This window comes from Somniosus microcephalus, chromosome 9 (assembly GCF_052327205.1).
Source record: "Somniosus microcephalus isolate GS21.2 chromosome 9, FLI_Smic_1.0, whole genome shotgun sequence".
In the NCBI taxonomy this organism is placed as follows: Eukaryota; Metazoa; Chordata; class Chondrichthyes; order Squaliformes; family Somniosidae; genus Somniosus; species Somniosus microcephalus.
This window is the reverse complement of record NC_140995.1, coordinates 30,083,091-30,106,323: the sequence shown is the minus strand read 5'-3', so window position 1 is coordinate 30,106,323 and position 23,233 is coordinate 30,083,091. Positions and strand designations below refer to the sequence as shown.

Below are 23,233 nucleotides of genomic sequence, written 5' to 3'. Positions count from 1 at the left end.
GCATATTGCCAAGACTTCTTTGGCAGCACCTCCAAAACCCATCAACCTAGAAGGACAAGAGCAGCAGGTGCAGGGGAACACCATCACTTTCGCTCAAGCAGCAACATTAGAGCGAGATTGGCCCTGATATTAATATGAAGGCGACTTCTGAGCAGTGGGATGGAATTGCTTGGGAGAATTGCTTGGGCAGCACGGTGGCATAGTGGTTAGCACTGTTGCCTCACAGCGCCAGGGACCCGGGTTCGAATCCGGCCTCGGGTGACTGTCTGTGTGGAGTTTGCACATTCTCCCCGTGTTTGCGTGGGTTTCCTCCGGGTGCTCCGGTTTCCTCCCACAGTCCAAAGATGTGCGGGTTAGGATGATTGGCTATGATAAATTGACCCTTAGTGTTAGGGGGATTAAAATATGTGGGGTTACAGGGATAGGGTGGGATATGTGTTGGTGTAGGGGTTACGGGGATCGGGTGGGATATGTGTCGGTGCGGGCTCGATGGGCCGAAATGGCCTCTATCTGCACTGTGGGGTTTCTGTGTGATTCTGTGTGTGAAACCCAGAAGTCAACTGAGCAGGACAGAATTTGAGATTGCAACTGAATTGTGCCAATTAATTTTGAATTCCGGGTTTTGCGTCTCCAAGCTTCGCAGTGGGCGTCATGCGCACCCACATGATGCAATCTCAGATGTATTTAAAGGGATTGTGCACAAATGGAGATTGGAGGGGCTCAGGATGGATGGTGGACAGAGAGCAAGGGCAGCACCCAGATTCAATGATGCTTCCCTGGAATTATTGCTGGCCGCAGTAGGGGGAGGAGGAGGGATATAAGAATCCCCAGCAATGGGAGGAAGAAACCTGCAGCTCTCACCAAGAAGGCGTGGCTGGAGGAGGCTGAGAAGGTCAGCAACAGGAGCATTGTGCCCCGACCTTGGATGCAATGTAGAAACTGGTTTAATGACCTAACCAGGTCAGGAAAAGTGAGTGCATTTGCTGATTCACCTACATCCTGTGATTTAAGCCCCTGTCCCCTTTCATTCTGTCTTGCTAAGCATTCTCCATCACATCACTCCTCACACCTACTCAACTTTCAGCAGCATCCAGCCTTCACTTCCTATGCACTTCATCACTTCCTCATTTATCCATCCACCATTGACACTCGCCCCAATCCTTATGGATGTGTCTCATAGTCACCGTCACCGAATGCATTGCATCCATTGGGTGAATACACGACCTTCACTCACTCACAGGTCTTTTTTTTGCCCCTTGTAGGAGAAGAGAGAGCAAAATGCAAGGGAGCGGGACAGGACTGGAGGTGGCCCATCACAAATAGTCCAGCTCACCGATGCAGAGGAGAACACCCTGGGATAAATGACACATCAGAAATGGAGAGACAGGGATCTTACATGATAGCCGGTGACAGAATTACAAATATCTCTGATGCACATATGCTGACTTTATTTCATCAATGACTGAACTATGAGAAGACTGAGTATGGTGATTGTAAAGATTGTGACTTTGCCATGGCAAAATCATGCCCCTTTCTTTTCTTTTGTCTTCTAGGGCCGTCACATGTACAGCAAGTGTCACAGGACATCCATGAGGATGATTCCTCAGAGGAGCTCATTCCCTCTGAGGGTGCACCATCACAGGACGTACAGCTATGCACCAGTCCAGATACTCACACTTTGGTGGGTTCAGTTAGAGAGTTAGTTGGGTTTTCATCTGGAGATTCACACCTCAGAAGTGAGCAGGAGCAGACACTGGTGGCAGGGACAGCTGTGGAGAGTCCCCATCAGGGGGTGAGAAATCCTCTCCAAGCTCTGCTCAGCTGGACACAGATGCTGAACCCCAGGGGCAAAAGATTGAGAAGGAGAATGCTAGAGATGCATCAGCAAATTAGTCAGGTTCTGACAGAGGTGCCACGCATACTCACTACAAAGTGGAGCGGATGGAGGAGTCCAACTTGCAGAGAATTGCGAGATTGTCTGCCATGGAGAGAATAGCTGCCTCCATGGAGCTTTAAGCACAGCTCTCAAATGATTCCATGCAGGCCATAACCACGACCAACTTGTCTGCCGTCTTAAACAGGATGACAAATAACTTGCAATGCGTCACTGTACACCAAATGGTCAGCAGCAGTGTGGGAAAAGTGATGTGGCGCTGACCCAGCAGAGGAATGATAGCAAAAGGAAATATGAGAGTGGGAACTCCACTCAAAGCGGTCCCACTTCTCACCTGTTGTCTGTAAACACTGTGACATGGGTAGGGCCTCCTGTGACTTCGCCCCTCTTCTGTTCACCTCTCTAATGTGCAACTCCCTTCTGTGTACCTCCCTCCTGTGCACCTCTCTTCTGTGTATCTCCCTCCTGTTCACCTCCCTCCTGTGCCCCTCTCTCCTGTGCCCCTCTCTCCTGTGCCCCTCTCTCCTGTGCACCTCACTCCTGTGCACCTCTCTCCTGTGCCCCTCTCTCCTGTGCCCCTCCCTCCTGTGCCCCTCCCTCCTGTGCACCTCCCTCCTGTGCACCTCTCTCCTGTGCACCTCCCTCCTGTGCACCTCTCTCCTGTGCACCTCTCTCCTGTGCACCTCCCTTCTGTGCACCTCTCTCCTGTGCACCTCTCTCCTGTGCACCTCTCTCCTGTGCACCTCCCTCCTGTGCACCTCCCTCCTGTGCACCTCTCTCCTGTGCACCTCCCTCCTGTGCACCTCTCTCCTGTGCACCTCCCTCCTGTGCACCTCTCTCCTGTGCACCTCTCTCCTGTGCCCCTCCTGTGCACCTCCCTCCTGTGCACCTCTCTCCTGTGCACCTCTCTCCTGTGCACCTCCCTCCTGTGCACCCCTCTACTGTGTATCTCCCTCCTGTTCACCTCCCTCCTGTTTACCTCCCTCCTGTTCACCTCTTTCCTGTGCCCCTCCCGCCTGTGCCCCTCCCGCCTGTGCACCCCTCTACTGTGTATCTCCCTCCTGTGCAGCTCCCTCCTGTGCCCCTCTTGTTGTGTTGGTACCTTTCTACCTAGACACAATTTAGGACTCAGAACTCAGAGATTCAAACATGAAGTGCTTTATTGGAAGGAAAGGAAGTTCTGGAAAGTTCCGAACAAAGAGAGCTAAAACTTAACAGAGAACACCCAACCATTTATCTCCTGTGACAGCGCTACCACAGGTGGGAGGAGAACACACAATACATAACATTTCCTACCCTCTTAAATGGAAGGTCCACATTATTCCTCAACAGGTAAGTTACTTTCAATGCACTCAACGAACCTAGGGTAGAGGTAGACTGCCTCAAACCCTGACTTTACCTTGGGGTTTATTCTGCCCCAGTCTTGTGGGTAAGTCACTAAGCCTACAGATCCAAGTGTCTTGGAGGCCGCCGCTCTCTGACAGGATACCGGCGGTCATCGCTGGCTTCCACAGCAGTAGGCATTGACACAGGCCTGGATGGAGAAGGTGCCTGTGTCAGTTGAAAGTCAGCAGTTTGCACAGGTGGAACAGTCTCTTTGACTTCCTGTGTTGGAGAAGAGCACTGTGGCAAAGGATGCTGGTTTGCGGTATCATCCGGAAACAGTTCAGGCCAACCAGCCGTTGGAGCCTCTGTGGCTGTCTCTGCTCCTAGCAACAGTTGATCTGTGTGTCTTCTCCAGACGACGTCCTCAGCAGTCTCAACCGTGTAAGACACAGGGCCCGTCTGCGCGATCACTGTAGCAGGAACCCATTTCGGTCCAGTGTTGTAGTTTCGAGCTAGGACGTGCTCTCCCGGATGAAACCGTCTCTCCATGGCTCTTTTCTCTCTCTTTTCAACTTGAGCTTGTTGTTGACAATGGACAACCTGTTCTGCCCTTGGAGGTTTGAGTAAGTCAAAACTTGTCCGCAACTGCCTCTTCATCATGACCGAAGCGGGGGCAGTTTTGGTTGTGGCATGCGGCTCGTTCCTGTAGGACAACAGGAAGCTGTTCAGACATTGGTGGATTGAGCCCTGACCTTGCGATGCCTTCAAGGCATGCTTCAAAGTTTGCACAAACCTTTCTGCCAGGCCGTTAGTAGAGGGATGATAGGGCGCAGACCTGATGTGTTGGACACGATTCACATGCAGGAAGGTGGCAAACTCCTGTGACACAAATTGTGGACCGTTGTCACTTACGAGTTGTTCTGGTGAGCCATAACGGCTGAACATCTCACCAAGTTTCTCAACTGTTTTCTCTGCCGTGGTAGGCCTCATCACAGCGACCTCCGGCCACTTGCTACGAGCGTCCACAACCACCATAAATATCTTCCCTTCGAAAGGACCGGCGAAGTCCACATGTACTCGCTGCCACACTTCTGCAGGCCAATCCCAGGGGTGTAGGGTTGCCAGCTGTGGAACATTCCGGACCCTTTGACATGGGGAACATGTTTTGGCTTTCTCCTCAATATTCCCATCGAGACCTGGCCACCAGAAGTAGCTTCTTGCCATTTCCTTCATCCGAACCATTCCACTGTGGCCTGTATGAAGTTGTTGCAGTATAGGTTCCCTCAGAGGTGGCGGAATGATGACACAGCGTCCCCAAAGAAGACAACCTGCCTGGACAGAGAGCTCACTTCTTTTTGAAACGTAAGGTTTCAAACTAGGAGAATCTCCTATCGCTCTCCCTCGAATGACATCGTCCATTACCTCAGACAGGACTGGATCGTTGCGGGTGTACCTTCACACCTGAACTGCAGTGACAGGTGCTCCCTCCAATTGTCTAAAGTAGAAGATGTCTATCTGACAAGGCTCTGGGGGAGTAACAGGCAAGAGTAGCCTCGAGAGACCGTCTGCGTTGCCGTGCAAGTCTGATTTGCGATATTTGATGTCGTATGTGTGTCCTGACAACAGTAAAGCCCACCTTTGCATCCTGCTTGCAGCGAGAGATGGAATTCCGGTGTGGGGCCCGAAGATTGAAGTCAACGGACGGTGGTCCGTCAGGAGTGTGAACCTTCTCCCAAACAGGTACTGATGAAATTTTCGAATTCCAAAAACGATTCCCAAGGCCTCGTGCTCGATCTGCGCATAGTTACTCTCGGCCTTGTTCAAGGTGCGTGATGCGAAGGCGATAGGTTTCTCTTCACCCGAAGGCATGATGTGGGATATGACTGCTCCCACACCATATGGTGATGCATCACATGCTAGCTGCATGGGTAGCTTTGGGTCGAAGTGTGTCAGGACCTCCGAATTCAGCAATGCTTTCTTTGCTTGGGCGAAAGCTTCGTTGCACAGTTCAGTCCATTTCCATGTTTTGCCTTGACATAGCAACTGATGTAACGGCTTCAGCAATGTTGCTAAGTCTGGAATAAACTTCCCATAGTAGTTAAGTAGCCCCAGAAATGAACGTAACTGGCTCACATTCTGGGGTGCTGGGGCCTCCACGATCGCCTTGACCTTTGGCGGCGCCTTATGCAGGCCAGTAGCGTCAATCACATGCCCCAGGTACTCAACTGAAGACTGAAAGAATTCACATTTGTCTTTACGAACTCTGAGTCCGTACTCTTTCAGTCGTTGTAGTGTCGCATCCAAGTTCAGAAGATGATTCTCCTCATTTGTCCCAGTGACAAGGATGTCGTCCAGGTAGCACTGGACTTCTGGCAGTCCACTCAAAATCTGATCCATTGCCCTATGGAATAGAGCAGGGGCCGAAGTAATTCCAAACGGAAGGCGGCAGTACCTGTATAGCCCCTTGTGTGTCACAATTGTCAGCAGCTCCTTTGATTTGTCATCGACATGCATTTGTAGATAAGCCTAGCATAAGTCTATTTTGCTGAACTTTTGCCCTCCGTCCAGGCCCGTAAAAAGATCAATGAGGGGAAGAGGGTACTGTTCCACAGACAGCACCGGGTTAATAGTCACTTTAAAATCCCCGCAGATTCGAACAGATCCATCCTTTTTCAGGACAGGAACAATGGGTGTGGCCCATTTGCTCACGCTCACAGGCTCCAGGACTCCATTCTCGACTAAGGCCTCCAAGTTAGCCTCAACTTTTGGTCTAATTGCATAGGGTACAGGTCGGGCTTTGTGAAACTTCGGCTTGCTGTCAGGTTTAATGTCCAGTCTCACGCTGATCTTTTTCATGCTCCCAAGTTCCCCATTGAAGAGTTCTGCATGTTTGTTTAACACTGCAGTCAGACCTGACTCCCCTTTTGACATCATGCGGACTGCAGGCCAGTCCAGCGTGATTCTCTCTAGCCACGCACGTCCCAGTAGCGATGGGTAATTTCCCTTTACCACATATAGTGGCAGTTTTGCAGTCTGTCCGTTCAATTTAACTGTCACCTCAATGACGCCTCTCATGGCCACAGGTTCGCCGGTATACGTCTTTAGCACAATGTTTGTTGGCTGAAGGGTAAGATGCTTTAGCATTTTGTTGTAGACAGTGTCTGAAACAAGGGACACAGCCGCACCTGTGTCCACCTCCATCCGCACTGATTGTCCCTCCACCAGTGGTGACACCCAGTAGCCATTTGAACCACCTGCAACCGTCAGTATGTGCACCTCTTCCTCCTCAGAGGTGTCGCTCCCCTCTGTTTTGCTTGTTCCATCATACTGCACTGAATGAACACTCTTTTTCCTCTCTTGTCCAAATACAGACATTTTGCTTCCATGCTTCCCAGCTCTGTCTGTTCTTTTTTTTACCTCTACAGGCACATTCAATGTGACCCTTTTTGCCACAATTTCGGCATTCCAGCTCCGTACACCAGCAGTCATTAGCGTGATGGCCCGTTTTCCCACAACGGTAACATGTGCTGTTCCGCACACCTTTAGGCTCAGACGACACCTTGTGAACTCTCCCTGTTGAACTCAACTGGTGAGCCTCCTTTTCCGCCATCTCCATGGAGACACTAACTTCAATGGCCTTTTCAAGAGTAAAGTTGTCCTCAGTAAGAAGGCGCTTCTGTGTGGCTGCATTTTGCAGACCACACACAAATCTGTCTCTAATGGTGTCCTTCAGCACCTCCTTGAACTGGCAGTGTTCCGACAACCTTTTTAAAGCAGCAATAAACATCGTCACTGATTCCCCTCCTCTTGATTCCGTTTGTGAAATCTAAATCTCTCAGCAATAACCAGAGGTTTTGGTGAAAAATGTGCTCCAAGAATTTCCACTAGTTGCTTATATGTTTTAGTTCCTGGCTTATCTGGCTGCACGAGGCTGCGAAGTAAATTGAAAGTCTTCGGCCCGATTACACTCAAAAAGGTAGGCACGACCTTTTCATTTGCCACTGCATTCGCCAATACAAAATAGTCAAAACGTTCCGTATATGCGCTCCATTGCTCCACATTTTCATCAAAATCACCGATGTTTCCTAATATAGTAGCCATCTCACGTTTCAAATTAAATTTTCTGTTTACTCATTGCACCCGTAACGTACGCAGATTCATCCGCTCCTCGTTGCCACTTGTTGTGTTGGTACCTTTCTACCTAGACACAATTTAGGACTCAGAACTCAGAGATTCAAACATGAAGTGCTTTATTGGAAGGAAAGGAAGTTCTGGAAAGTTCCGAACAAAGAGAGCTAAAACTTAACAGAGAACACCCAACCATTTATCTCCTGTGACAGCGCCACCACAGGTGGGAGGAGAACACACAATACATAACACCTCTCTCCTGTGCCCCTCCCTCCTGTGCCCCTCCCTCCTGTGCCCCTCCTGCCTGTGCACCCCCCACCTGTGCACTCCCTCCTGTGCACTTCCCTCCTGGCCTCTTGTGCCCCTCCATCTTGTGCACTCCCTCCTGTGCACTCCCTCCTGTGCACGCCCTCCTGTGCACTCCCTCCTGTGCCCCTCACTCCTGTGCCCCTCCCTCCTGTGCCCCTCCCTCCTGTGCCCCTCCTTCCTGTGCACTCCCTCCTGTGCACCTCCCTCCTGTGCACTTCTCTCCTGTGCCCCTCCCTCCTGTGCACTCCCTCCTGTGCACCTCCCTCCTGTGCACTTCCTTTCTGTGCTCCTCCCTCCTTTGCACCTCCCTCCTGTGCCCCTCCCTCCTGTGCTCCTCCCTCCTGTGTACCTCCCTCCTGTGCCCCTCCCTCCTGTGCACTTCCTTTCTGTGCTCCTCCCTCCTGTGCCCCTCCCTCCTGTGCCCCTCCCTCCTGTGCACCTCTCTCCTGTTCACATGCTGATCGCACAATAGCATGTCGTTGCTGCCGTGGATGGTGATGGTCTTCCTCTTCTGATGTGCTGTCAGACGCACCCAATGCGCCTCCCATCCTACTTTTATCAATTTGAAATCCTCAATTTGAAAACAACTGTATCCACACAAGCACTCTCTGGCATACTTTTGAAAGAGGGAACTGAGGCACCATCTGCAATAAGTGAACATTTATTCAGATGGGACAATGGCAAGTTTAAATACTCACTTGAACTGCTGCTTAAACTCGCCTCCATTTCCCTGTTCAGTTTCCTGAGCCCCGGGAATCACATGCTGCTCAAGTTAACTTTGAGCCAATTTAAAAACAATTTGTAAAGAGCTCATTAATGCCTCCCAAGGACTTTAATTGAGCCAATCGGTTCCCGCCCGCATCCAATTAGGAAATCCCTGACTTTGGCGTGTAGATTTCTCGCCGGCATCCAAACGTGCGTCCGTTAAACCCAGATATGGGCACATTGGAGCTGGGCTGCGCTCCTGCTCTAATAATCAACCCCCACCCGCTCCCAACCCACTCATTCTTGGGGCATTAAAATTCCGCCCCCCCCATTATCTGATCATTTATGGTGTGGAGATGCCGGAGTTGGACTGGGGTGGACAAATGTAAGAAGTCACACAACACCAGGTTATAGTCCAACAGCTTTATTTGAAATCACAAGCTTTCGGAGCGCTGCTCCTTCTTCAGGTGAAGTGGAGAAATGCATAAAGACACAGCTTATATAGTCAGAGAATCATGTCAGATGTTTACAGGTAACCTTTCCAACTGCCATTTATCACACCTCGGCAGAGAGATAATCACAGCAGTCAAAGGTGTGAATGGTGTCCAAACAGGTCAGTCAGGGAAACATTACATCAAAGAACAATGAGGTGGGGTCACAAGGGGTCAAATATTGCAGATGCTGGGGTCTGTATGAAAAACAAAAAAACAGACAAAAAACATTTTTTTTGGCTGGAAATCACAGCAGGTCCGGCCGCATCTGTGTAGAGAGAACAAGCCAATGTCGACTCGAGTCTGGATGACCCTGCATCAGGTGGGGTTACATGTAGCGTGACATGAACCCAAGATCTCGGTTTAGGCCGTCCTCATGGGTGCGGAACTTAGCTATCAGTTTCTGCTCGACGATTTTGCGTTGTCGTGTGTCTCGAAGGCCACCTTGGAGAATGCTTACCCGAAGATCGGAGGCTGAATGTCCTTGACTGCTGAAGTGTTCCCCGACTGGGAGGGAACACTCCTGCCTGGTGATTGTTGCGCGGTGTCCGTTCATCCGTTGTCGCAGTGTCTGCATGGTCTCGCCGATGTACCATGCTCCGGGGCATCCTTTCCTGCAACGTATGAGGTAGACAACGTTGGCCGAGTCACATGAGTATGTACCATGTACCTGGTGGGTGGTGTCCTCACGTGTGATGATGGTATCTGTGTTGATGATCTGGCATGTCTTGCAAAGGTTGCTGTGGCAGGGTTGTGTGGTGTCGTGGTCGCTGTTCTCCTGAAGGCTGGGTAATTTGCTGCGAACGATGGTCTGTTTGAGGTTAGGCGGCTGTTTGAAAGCGAGTAGTGGAGGCGTGGGGATGGCCTTAGCGAGGTGTTCGTCGTCATCGATGACATGTTGAAGGCTGCGAAGAACATGGCGTAGTTTCTCCGCTCCAGGGAAGTACTGGACGACGAAGGGTACTCTGTTGGTTGTGTCCTGTGTTTGTCTTCTGAGGAGGTCTATGCAATTTTTCGCTGTGGCCCGTCGGAACTGTCGATCGACGAGTCGAGCGTCATATCCCGTTCTTACAAGGGCGTCTTTCAGTGTCTGTAGGTGTCCATCGCGTTCCTCCTCGTCTGAGCAGATCCTGTGTATTCGCAGGGCTTGTCCATAGGGGATGGCTTCTTTAACGTGGTTAGGGTGGAAGCTGGAGAAGTGAAGCATCGTGAGGTTGTCCGTGGGCTTGCGGTAGAGTGAAGTGCTGAGGTGTCCGTCTTTGATGGAGATTCGTGTGTCCAGGAATGAGACTGATTCTGAGGAGTAGTCCATGGTGAGTTTGATGATGGGATGGAACTTGTTGATGTTATCGTGTAGTCTTTTCAGTGATTCTTCGCCGTGGGTCCATAGGAAGAAAATGTCGTCGATGTATCTGGTGTATAGTGTTGGTTGGAGATCCTGTGCAGCGAAGAAGTCTTGCTCGAACTTGTGCATGAAGATGTTTGCGTATTGGGGTGCGAATTTGGTCCCCATGGCTGTTCCGTGTGTTTGGGTAAAGAACTGGTTGTCGAAGGTGAAGACATTGTGGTCAAGGATGAAGCGGATGAGTTGTAGGATGGCGTCTGGAGATTGGCTGTTGTTGGTGTCGAGTACTGAGGCTGTCGCAGCGATGCCGTCATCGTGGGGGATACTGGTGTAGAGTGCCGAGACGTCCATCGTGGCGAGGAGTGTTCCTGGTTCAACTGGTCCGTGGGTGCTGAGCTTCTGTAAGAAGTCTGTAGTGTCGCGACAGAAGCTGGGGGTTCCCTGTACGATGGGTTTCAGGATGCCCTCGACATATCCAGTGTCTTTATGCATTTCTCCACTTCACCTGAAGAAGGAGCAGCGCTCCGCAAGCTTGTGATTTCAAATAAAGCTGTTGGACTATAACCTGGTGTTGTGTGACTTCTTACACTGATCATTTATCTCGTTGCTGTTTGTGGAATCTTCCTGTGCACAAATTGGCTGCAGTGTTACCCTACTTTGAAACAGTGGCTACACTTCAAAAGTAATGAATTGGGTGTGAATAACCTCGGGACATACTGAGGTATGAAAGGTGTTCTGTAGCTGCAAGTTATTTCATTCTTTATCATTTATGCCTTAGATCTGCAATAGAGAATCAACATTATACACATTTGTGTACACTGATAGACCTGACTCTATGGCTGGACAACGTCACTGAACACCAAGCACACTCACACAGAGATTAAATAATTAACATATAATCACTTCTGAACAATGGGCTGGATTTGAATGTGCAAGCGTTTGGGAGGGGGCGGGGCGGAAAGGGTGGATAGCTCGTGGGAAACCCAGAAATATGTTAAGCGCGTCTGTCGGTGGACTTTTCACGCAGTCACTCCATTAGCATTTTATTTCCAAGTTTCCTGTCCAATCAGCATCAGTGGACGTGATGACGACCCACATTACGCGATCTCAACTCCAGTATTTAAAGGGACAATCCAAACATTCGAATTGAAGGAGTTGGAATTGGCAAGAAAGAGAAGGAAAGTCAGAAATGGAAGTAGTGAGACATCCAAAGGCTGTTCCCCACTTCACAGACACCTCCCTGGATGTACTGCTGGGGGATGTGAGGACCCAGAGGGAGATACTCTTCCCTAGCAACGGGAGGAAGAAGCCTGCTGGGGAAACCAAGAAGGTGTGGTTGGTGGTGGCAGAAGAGGTCAACAGCAGGAGTGTGGTGCCACTCTCCTGGATCCAATGCAGGAAATGGTTCAATGACCTAACCAGGGCAGGAAAGGTGGCACATTCACCTATATCCTGATGTGCGTATCACCCCAACCTCCTCACTCTGCCTTCTCAAGCTTACTGCAGCACATCACTCCTCTCACCAACTTACCTTGCAGGTGCACCCATCTCTCTGTCTATGCACTTCCTCACATCCCCATCTATCCATCCACCACTAACACTCACCCTGGTCCTTATGCAATGACATGCCTCTCCCTCATAGTCACCTTCAACAAATGCTCTCCATTCATCGGGGGAATACATGCCATTACTCTTACTCATAAGTCTCTTCCTTCCCTCCTTGCAGGATAAGAGAGCAGAGAACATCAGGGAGAGGGAGAGAATCAGAGGTGGCCCTCCAGCCATCTCACAATTAACAACTACAGAGGAGGAGGCACTGGAGATCAGCAGAGTCTCTACGTGCCTGGCAATCAGAGATGGGGAGATGGGGGCCTCCCAGCTACCTGGTGACAGAATTAAATATCAGACAGTCAACAGCGAGAGAAATATGATCATCTTCATAATGATAACTTGCAACATTCTTACCTTGCCAGTTCATTCATGCCTTTTATCTCCCACAGGACCCTCACGCATGCAGCAAGCATTCTCCTCAGAGTTCAATCCCTCTGAGGGTGCACCGTCACAGGAGCTAAGACGTCTGGGAGGGTGGACTACCGCAGGGTGAAAGCATCATGGCAGCTGCCCAGGAATCTTGAGCGCACCTGCATAAAGATCTTTTTGTGGTTGCACACCAGCTGCACATTGATGGAGTGGAAGCCCTTGCGGTTGACAAACACTCCTGGATGATCTATGGGTACCTTAATTGCCACGTGTGTATAGTCGATGATACCTGCACCTGTGGGAAACCAGCCAGAGCTGCAAAGATAAGCTCCAGCTCATTCTGACTGGCATCATCACAGGCAAAGTTTACATAATTGGTGGCCCTGGCAAACAAGCCATCAGTCACCTGCCTTATTCGTTTGTGTGCCGCCGACTGGGAGATCCTGCAAATATCTCCGGCAGAGCCTTGCAAGGATCCAGAGGCAAAAGAGTTGAGGGAGGTGGTGTCTTTGGCAGCCACTGGTAAAGCATGGTCACCAGGTCCAGCTGGCAGCAGGTCTTGTTCCAGCAGGCTGCAAATGCCTGCCGCCACCTGACTGGACACCCTGAGCCTCCTGAGACACTGTTGTTCAGACATGTCGAGGAAGCGTATCCTCTGCCTGTAGACCCTGTGTGACAGGTATGGCCTCCTGCGAGCTGCACCTCTCCGCTGATTCCCTCTCTCATGTGGAGCTTCAGGTCTGTGAGCAGCAAACTGCTGCTGCTGCGGTTGCTGGTCATCTTGGTCCTCATCTGACTTCCAATCTAAGGCAGTATTAGCAGCACCGATGCTGATCTGATAGATCAGAGCGCCAAAGTACAGGTCAGACCTCCAATCCTCCAAATTGTTGAAGAAACCTCCAAAGTGTGTAAAGTAACCTCTCAGCTCAAGCACTGTGAACAAACCCTTTCCCACAAGCAGGTGAGAAAGCAGCTGTGTGCACTGAGTATTTATTGGCATATTTCCCTGGCATATTGCTTCAGCCCCCCAACTGCTGCGGTGCACTCACCTTGCTTTCACTGGCGAGTTCCAGGAAGCCCAGGAAACCTGTGAGACCCAAAGTTATACTGTAAAATCAATGTCAATATCGCTCTAATTAAGCGATTATCATATGTTAGTTGGCAACCCGCCTCTCCCGAGAGGGTTGCTCGCATGCAGCCTAACGCACTGCAATCAAATGTGGAAGTCAACGGGTTGGAACCGGCTTCCCGACATTCTGTCAATTTCGCTGGTTTTAACCACCCACCCACTCCCAAACCCACGTGCTCCTGCACATTAACATCCAGGCCAATAAGCTTGTGTGATCATTGTCCAAAATCAGGGGCAAAAATTGAACTGCAATTTTTTTCTCTAGAAAAGTGAAGACTGTGAGGTGACCTGATAGTGGTCTTTACAATTATGAAGCGTTTCGATAGGGTAGAGGTGGAGAAGATGTTTCCACTTGTGGGGAGTCCAAAATTAGGGGCCATAAATATAAGATAGTCACTAATAAATCCAATAGGGAATTCAGGAGAAACATTTTACTCAGAGAGTGGTGAGAATGCAGAACTCGCTACCACATGGAGAGGTTGAGGTGAATAGCATAGATGCATTTAAGGGGCAGCTCGATAAGTAGATGAGGGAGAAATGAATAGAAGGTTATGTTGATAGGGTTAGATGAAATAAGATGGGAGGAGGCTCGTGTGGAGCATAAACCCCCGCACAGATCTGTTGGATCGAATTGTAAGATTCTCAAAATTGTAATAAAATCGCTGCTACCATGTGGAGATCGAAGTTCAGAATGCATTGTGATATGGTTACAGACGGATTCAAAATGTAGGAAATCAGCATGTGTTCTTTCTTTGTGAAGACACAAAATGGTGGAAGTCAACAGGGGGTCCTTTGCCTGGTGATCAGCATGGTCCTTTGTTTGTGAAGACATAAAATGGTGGAAGTCAGCAGGGGGTCCTTTGCCTGGTGGTCAGAATATGGTCCTTTGTTTGAAAGGCCACATGGACAGGAAGGAACAGGAGTGACAAGGAAGTCCTGCCCCCTCACAGGAACATGAATGTGTCATGCGGAAGGAACTCCAATCAGGGAAGGTTTGGAGTGGAACTGACCTATCAGAGGGAGGCAGACAGTGATATACGAGGGAGGCCGGCAGAAAGGCACTATAAAGAGTGACCCAGGGGCGGTAAATTCAGAACACAGAAGGAACAAAGGAGACAGAATGGAAGAATAGACAAACAGAGAAAGCTGGCCCGTCTATGTTTCAACTTGCAACTCTCCCTGGACCGATCGCCCAGAGATAAAGGAGTAGGTATGAAAGTCGGACATAAAGCTTAGATATTGTTAAAAGGGTACTTTTATGTACAGTTGACTTGGGATATAAATTGCCAGGGGGTAGCATATGAGTTACTGGGGGTACTTTTACGTACGGGTAAATTGGGCGCATATTGATTGTGATTATACACTTGAATATTGAACTATAGTGTGAATAAAGACCAATTTTATTGATCACATACTTGTCTGTCATTGTTACGCTTATTCGTAATTCTCGAAGTCCAAACAGCAGTAAGAGAAAGGCTTACAGAATGGCCTGTTTCTGCACTGTAAAATTCTATGTAAATCTATGTGATGTACAGCTTGAAGTATAAATGCAGTTCACTCCATCAAAGGAACAGATACAGTTCATGTTTTCAAGTTTGTACAAACATGTCCCACGAGCTAGTTATATCCAGCAATGTAACTTCCAGGAATCCATTGGCTCCTCTCACACCAGCTCTTCTGTCGGCTCTTGCTCCTTAGCTGTGGTGAAATGGTGCAGTCAAATTGCAGAGCTTAGTAACAGCCTACCTATGGTGCCTGAGCCCAATGCCTCATTGCTGTTGTGTCAAGCCCAAATGTCTGGCTCAGTTGCACTAGTATAACCTACAGCTGCATTAGAAATACAACAATTTTGCTAACACTTCGTGCAATTAATCATCATAATGCATCATTACAGTTTTCAAGCCAATTGGGTGTAAGGCCATAAAAAGGTGGGACTGAGAAAGGGCAGTCCAGTCCTCTCAGCTTACCTACTGTTTATGTCTCTGTACAGAATTAATTTAGTCCATTTTTACTTTCTTGCCTTGGTGCAAAGCCCTCATTTTTCTACTCCCTTGAAAAATACCTGCAGTAATTATATTCCGGCATATTTATAATACCCTGTACTCTGATAAAATTGGTTTGATCTACCAAGTTCATTGCGTCACATTTCTACACATGTTGTAAACATTCACTAGGCATGTTAAATATAACTGCAGCACATCACTTACAATTTTACAGCATTAGTCGGGGAATAATTAACTAAATTGTCGCTCTAATTAAGAAACCACCAATTATATGGCCAGTTACCCTTGTATCTGTAAGGATAGTGTGCATCATCTAATTGAGCATTACTTTGCTAGCTATGTCAGGTAGCTGGGGATCTTTAGTGATAGCTGTATCTCCTTTGATTGGTTTTTGTTACAGATTTTACGGCCCCAATATTAACTGGGAGACGCGCTTGGAGCAGACGGGAGGATGGTTCCGATATCGCGTGGAAAACCCGGAAGTATGTTCAGTGCGTCTGTCAATGGCTTTTTAATGCAGCCACTTCATTACCATTTTACTTTTAATTTCCCGTCCAATCAGCAACAGCAGGCGTGATGAGGACCCGCATGACGTGATCTCAAGTCCAGTATTTAAATGGCCAATCCAAAGATGCAATTTTCAGGAGCTTGGAGATGGGAGTAACAGAGGAGGCAGTATCAGTATGGAATCAGGATGCTCAAAGGCTGTGCCCCTCTTTAATGATGCCCCCCTTGATGTGCTGCGGGGGACAGTGAGGAGTTGGAGAGGGATACTATTCACCAGCAACAGGAGGAAGAAACCTACTGCTGACACCAAGTTGCCACACTCCTGAATTCAGTGCAGGAAGTGTTTTAATGACCTCACCAGGTCAGTAAAGGTGAGTACACTTGCACATTCACCTACATCCTGCGGTGTGCATCACTCCAACTGTTCACTCTGCCATCTCAAGCCTACTCCATCACATTACTCCTCACACCCACTTACTTTGCACACCCACCCATCCTTCTCTTTCTATGCATTTCCTCAAATCCCCATCTATCCATCCACCACTCCCACTCACCCGCATGCAATTTCATGCCTCTCCCTCATATTCACCCTCAACAAATGCAGCCCATTCATCGGATGAACACATGCCATTACACCCACTCATAGGTCTTTTCTTTCCCTCTTTACAGGAGAAGAGAGTACAGAACACCAGGGAGATGGGGTGAACTGGAGGTGGCCGTCTACACATTTCCCAATTTACAAGCATAGATGAGGAGGCGTTGGAAATCAGTGGAGTCTTGGTGTGCCTGGCCTTGGAGATGGGGAGATTGGGACCTTCCAGCTACCTGGTGACAGAATTAAATATCAGCCATCCACATGTCATACAACACTCAGTCATGTTGACTTGATTTCAACAGTGAGTGAAATATGATAATCTTCATAATGATAACTACCTTGCCAGGACTAATTCATGTCTTTTATCTCCCATAGGGCCTTCACGTATGCAGAGTTCATTGCTGAAGGTCACAGTTGACAATTCCTCAGAGCAGCAGAGTCCTTCTGAGGATGTGCTGTCACAAGCCTCATGCATACTGTGTACCAGTTCAGATACTCGCACTTCGGTGGGAGCTCATATACAGATATTTGGGTTTTCACCTGGTGTCTCACACTTCACAAGTGAGCAAGAGCAGGCGGCGGCTGGGGCAGCTGTGGAGAGACAGTGTCGGAGGGCGCAGCCCTCTCCAAGCTCTGCTCAGAGGTTGCACCACGTAGGAGTTGTAGGAAAAGGAAGATTAAGGCTTTGTAGTTGCACAAGGGTATGGACATGGGTGTATGAGAAAATGTTGTATTGTTAAGTTTCTGTTCTTTAGTTAGATCACATAAATATTATTCTTTTGCAGCACTTTCTTGTCTTGGCCATTCATGGGTGTTCAGTGGCATGTTGCTTTTTTAACTTGTTTGATGATGAATGGGAAGACATGAATTGATGGGGACCAATGTGGAAGGGTAGGGGTGGGGACGTTGAAGGGGTGGCTGGTTGTTTTCAGGACCGCTTTGTGTCAGTGGCATTTGAGGGGGGGGAATGGGTGGGGGATGGGTGGGGGGAGCAGGAAGAGTGGTTGTTGCATGTGCTTGTGACATGGGTCCACTGGTGCAACCTTAGTGAACCTTGCATGAATAAGTGATCCTTGGCATCCCGGGCAGCAATATGAACAGCTGCGGGTGCATTGCCCTCATTATCTTCCTCCTCCTCGTCTTTCTCCTCCTCACCCTCCACCCTCTGAATCATCCGAAGAGGATTTTCTCTCTTCGCCTTGCTCCTCCTGCAGGTCCAAACCTCACAGCTGGGCAATATTGAGCAGAGCACAGCAAACCACAACCATTCTGGTGACCCTGGCTGATGTGTACTGTAGGGCACCTCCAGATCTGCCTAGGCACCTGAAGCACATTTTCAGCATGCCGATGGCTTGTTTGATCACACATCAGGTGGTCATATGGAATTCATTGCAGCGCTGTTGCGTTGTATTGGTCAGGTTTCCGATGGGTGCCATCAGCCAAGATTGAAGTGTGTATCACTGGCAACACTTGGCCACCAGGTCCAGCAGGGAGCAGGTCTACTTCTAGGGGGCTGCAGATATCTGCCACCACCTGATGCAACAACCTGAGCCTCCTGAGATGCTGCTGTTCAGACATGTCAAGGAAATTCAGCCTCTGCCTGTAGACCCTGTTTCACGGGTAGTGCCTCCTGCGATCTGCACCCCTCTACTGCTTCCCTCTCTGCTTCTTCCTTCTATGTGGTGCAGCCACAGGACTATGACCAGCAGGCTGCTGGTGCTGGTGCTGGTCATGCTGTTCCTCATCTGAGGTCCAATCTAAGACAGCCAAAGCGCCACCCATCCTGATACGATGGCACAAATCTCCAAAGTGTAGAAATTAAACTCTCAGCAAAAGTACCTTCCCCACTAACAGGTTAGAAAGTAGCTGTGAGTACTGAGTATTTATTGCCTTATTTCCAAGAGATGAATTAACCCCCTCAATTGCCATTGTGTACTCTCCTTACTTTCACTGGCGAGTTTCAGGAAACCTGGGAAACCCGTGTGTGGTGTATGTGCCTTTAAGAGCAATTATGGTGTATGTGCCTTTAAGAGCCCCAGGTGTGCGTAATGCCGGTAATTGCCACTTGGGCTATATAAGCCTGTGTATTGTGTATATCCTTTAGAAACCCCCCCCCAGACTTGCTTAGTAAATACCTATGAACCAATTCCTGTCTTCAGTGTCTTTATCTACACACGGACACTACAGTGGCGACGAAGTGGAAACGGACTTACCTGCAATTCGGCAGCACCTCAAGGACATCGATTCCTCCAGCGTCCAGAAGACTCAAGGAAGTAAGAGAAACTGTGGTTTCACCAGCTGGCCAAGCTGGTGACAGGTACTGCGCTAATCCTTCCTGGGTGTCAGGCTGGAGCTCCAGCGGCGGGCTCTACAGCTGAGACAGGCAGCGAAATCGGAGGCAAGCAATAACGGACTGGGAGGGTGCACTCGAGAGATGGCCGGCGCGGCAAGCAGGTCAGCGTTTAGACCTCCGTCGGGAACGAGTCTCCAACAGTGAATAAACGGAAACCACAGTAAAACAGCGTTGTTATCGGTAGCAGCGGCGGGAAAGCGCGGGAAGCGCCATATCGTTGCTACAGGGAGAAAAAAAAAGCGCGGGAAGTGCCATATCTTTTCTGAAATGCCTAAATCTGGTAATATTGAGGCTTTTGATGGCGAAATAGAAGATTGGACCACATACATGGAAAGAGTAGAGGTTTATTGCACTGCAAATGGAATAACAGATGAAAAAAAAGCTTCAGTACTTCTGAACTTAATGGGCGCGAAGACATACGGGCTGTTACAAAATTTAATCACTCCAGCCAAACCAAAGGACAAGACTTTTAAAGAAATTGTTGATACCCTGCAGGAGCATTTAAACCCAACACCGCTGCTGATAGCGGAACGATTCAAGTTCTTCAAGAGAAATCAACACAAGAATGAAAGTAATGCTGATTACCTAACCGAATTAAGAAAGCTATCAAAGTACTGCCAATTCAGAGCAGGACTATTGGATTATCTTCGAGACAAATTTGTTTGCGGTCTCTTAAGTGAAGGAACACAAAAAAGACTGCTTTCTGAAAAAGATTTAACATTGGACAAAGCTTTCAGTATGGCTGTATCATACGAAGCAGCAGCAAAAGGAGCTGCAGAGATACAACAAGAGACACAGGACTTCGGCACCCATAAAATGACACAGGAGTTCGGAAGATGTTATCGCTGCGGCAGATCCACCCATAACAAGAGGGACTGCTGGTTCAAGGGCAAAGCATGCAGGCAATGTGGTAAGATTGGACACATTGCACGGGTATGCCAATCTGGACAAAATAAATCCACTGACAGAAAACAAAAAATCAATAAAGAAAAGTACAGGAAGGTACAAATGATGACGGACAATAGCTCCGAAGACCAGAATAGCGATAGCGACTCCGGAAACAAGAGACTAAGCTGTCTCAAACTACATAATGTACTTGCCAAAGAGGATTACCAAACCATTTGGGTTACCCTCACAATAGCAGGGTCCCCAGTTAAAATGGAGCTAGATACAGGATCAGCTCTAACCGTAATAAATCGACGAGATTACGAGAGGCTATTTTCGCATATACCTCTAAAAGACACATCCATTATCTTAAAAACATATACGGGGCAGAAAGTCTACCCCAAAGGAAAAATAAGGGTGCCTGTGGTATACAACGGCAAAGAAATACAAAAGTTGTATTTATAAATTCTACAAGATGGTGGTCCACCGTTGTTGGGACGTGAATGGATAAGGAAGATACGTTTAGACTGGCACTCCATTCAGGCACTGACGGTGACCAGTAAGGAAAAAAACAATGATGACATCATACCTGAACAATTAAAAGACATCTTGGCCAACGCCAAAGAAGTGTTTCAAGAGAAACTAGGAACCTTGAAAGGCATCACCGCCTCAATAAAAGTGGAAGATACAGCAATTCCAAAATTTTTTAAGGCAAGACCGGTGCCATACGCAATACGTCCGGCAGTCGAGGCAGAGCTGAAGAATTTGGAAAAGGCAGGCGTATTATCCAAAATAGGTTGGAGCGAATGGGCAACACCCATCGTTCCAATCATGAAAAAAACATTGAAAAATAACTGTGAGGAACAGAAAAAAATTCGCATCTGTGGGGACTTTAAGGTGACTGTAAACCCGGTCCTTCACACGGTACAGTATCCTCTTCCGAGGATAGAAGATATTTTCGCCTCACTATCCGGAGGGAAACGTTTCACAAAAATTGACTTGGCACAGGCATATCTACAGATGGAGGTTGAGGAGACCTCTAAAAAGTATCTCACAATAAACACACACAAAGGCCTGTACCAGTACAATCGACTGGTTTTTGGAATAGCATCAGCTCCAGCTATCTGGCAAAGAGCTATGGAGCAAGTCCTGCAAGGGATTCCGGGGACTCAATGCTACCTAGACGACATCCTTATAACAGGAGAAAACGACAACGAGCACCTTGCCAATTTGGAGCAGGTGCTCACTAGGCTGAAAGAACGGGGCCTATGAGCAAATCGCCCCAAGTGCGAATTTTTCCAAAATCAGATATCATATTGTGGCCACATAATTAATAAGGAAGGGTTGCATAAGTCACCTGAAAAAATTGAAGCAGTTATAAAAGCCCCAGCACCTGAAAATGTTTCACAATTAAGGTCATTCCTGGGATTAATAAATTACTATCATAAATTTTTACCGAACTTATCAACTATTCTACACCCTCTTAATGATCTTCTACAGACAGGAGTGATTTGGAAATGGAACGAAGACTGTAAACGTGCCTTCCATAAATGTAAAGACTTAATCACATCCGAGAAAATTTTGGCTCATTACAACCCATCACTACCAATCAGACTGGCGTGCGATGCATCCCCTTACGGCATAGGAGCGGTATTGTCCCATAGATTCCCTGATGGCTCGGAACGGCCGATAGCTTTTGCGTCACGCTCATTGAACTCAGCTGAGCGTAACTATGCCCAGATAGACAGGGAAGCACTCAGCCTGGTATGGGGAGTGAAGAAATTCAACCATTACCTACACGGACAAAAATTTACCTTGCTGACTGACCATCAACCCCTCATCTCCATATTCAACCCTAAAAAAGGTGTCCCCATTATGACGGCACAAAGACTACAGAGGTGGTCCCTTTTTCTAGGGGCACACCAATACAACATTGAATACAAAGGGTCAAAACAGCATGGGAATGCTGACGGTTTATCACGCCTACTGTTGCCAATGATAGAAGAGGCACCTACAGTAGACCCAGTAGAGATATTCCACTCTACCATAGTGGAATGTCTACCGGTGACAAATTCTGCCATTGAAAGGGAGACAAGAAATGACCCTACTCTCTCACGGGTCTACGATTTAACAGTGAAGGGATGGCCAGCACATGGCGAACCACTGTTGCCAGCATTCTCGCAAAGAAGAGAACAGCTGTCAGTGTGCCGAGGAACCTTGATGTGTGGATCCAGAGTGGTGATTCCACCCAAACTCCAGGATAAAGTGCTAAAGGAGCTTCACGAGGGGCATCTGGGTGGAGTGAAAATGAAGAACCTAGCTAGGGCGTTTGTATGGTGGTCAGGTATCGATGGAGACATCGAAGACATGACCAAGAGCTGCCTAGGATGCCAGAAGGTCCAAAATGCTCCGCCACAGGCCCCTCTACATCCATGGGAGTGGCCCTCATCTCCCTGGCAAAGGGTGCACATCGACTTTGCTGGTCCATTTATGGACTCAATGTTCTTAATCGCAGTTGATGCACACTCCAAGTGGCCGGAGGTAATAAAGATGTCCTCCACCACCACGGAAAAAACCATCACAGTATTAAGGACCATATTTGCCAGGAATGGGCTGCCGGAGCAGATATGTTCTGATAATGGACCGCAATTTGTGTCCGAAGAATTCAGAAAGTTCTTAAAGAACAATGGGGTAAAGCACTACACGTCCGCCCCATACCATCCCGCCACCAATGGATTGGCTGAAAGGTTTGTCCAGACCTTCAAGAAGGCCATCAAGGCCATGGGTAATGAAAACATAAAACTTCAGCACAAGGTGGATAACTTCTTATTTGCATATAGGAATGCAACACATATGGTTACTAACCAAACTCCCGCCATGATGTTCTACAATAGAAACCTAAGATGCCGGCTGGATTTGGTCAAGCCCAACATCCGAAGGGACGTGGAGAACCGGCAGTTTCAGGGCATGAATGAAAGGCCAACTAGGGCCTTCCAGATAGGCCAACCGGTTTTGGCCCGGGACTACCATACCGAGAAATGGCAGCCTGGAACTATCTGCACACGATTAGGACCACTGATGTATACCGTGGACATCGGAGACAGCATAATAAGGCGCCATGCTGACCAAATCATCAAGTCATCTGAAAAGGGACAACCTACACCACCACTCTATACATCTAACGATGAAGTAGAGATACCCATATCTACCTCCGATCCGGTGATACTGGAGCCCGATGAACCCGACACTGGCCTTCAAGCCGAATCAGCCTTGCCAGAAGAACCTACTACACCACCAGAAACTACTACACCCCCGAGGCATTATCCGGACCGAGTCAGGAAGCCTCCTGAGAGACTAACTTATAATTAATTAATACAGCAATGTATATTATTTTGCATATAACATTGAAATAAAGAATAGATTTGCCTTCCAAAGCTAGGCTTTATTAACTTTAAAATCAGCAGCATATCTTTCCACATCCAGTCCCAACTAAGCTAGAAAAGGACTGAATTTAAGGTAGCCACAACACATCATGTGATCATCAACTACCAATGAGATTACAACACATATCCCAAGGCAGTTA

At 48.3% G+C, this 23,233-nt stretch overlaps 1 pseudogene; it reads left to right on the top strand.

Moving 5' to 3' along the window:
- Positions 1-17,698, top strand: part of LOC147112320 (uncharacterized) — a 55,271-nt pseudogene extending 37,573 nt beyond the window's left edge.
- The last annotated feature ends 5,535 nt before the right edge of the window (positions 17,699-23,233 follow it).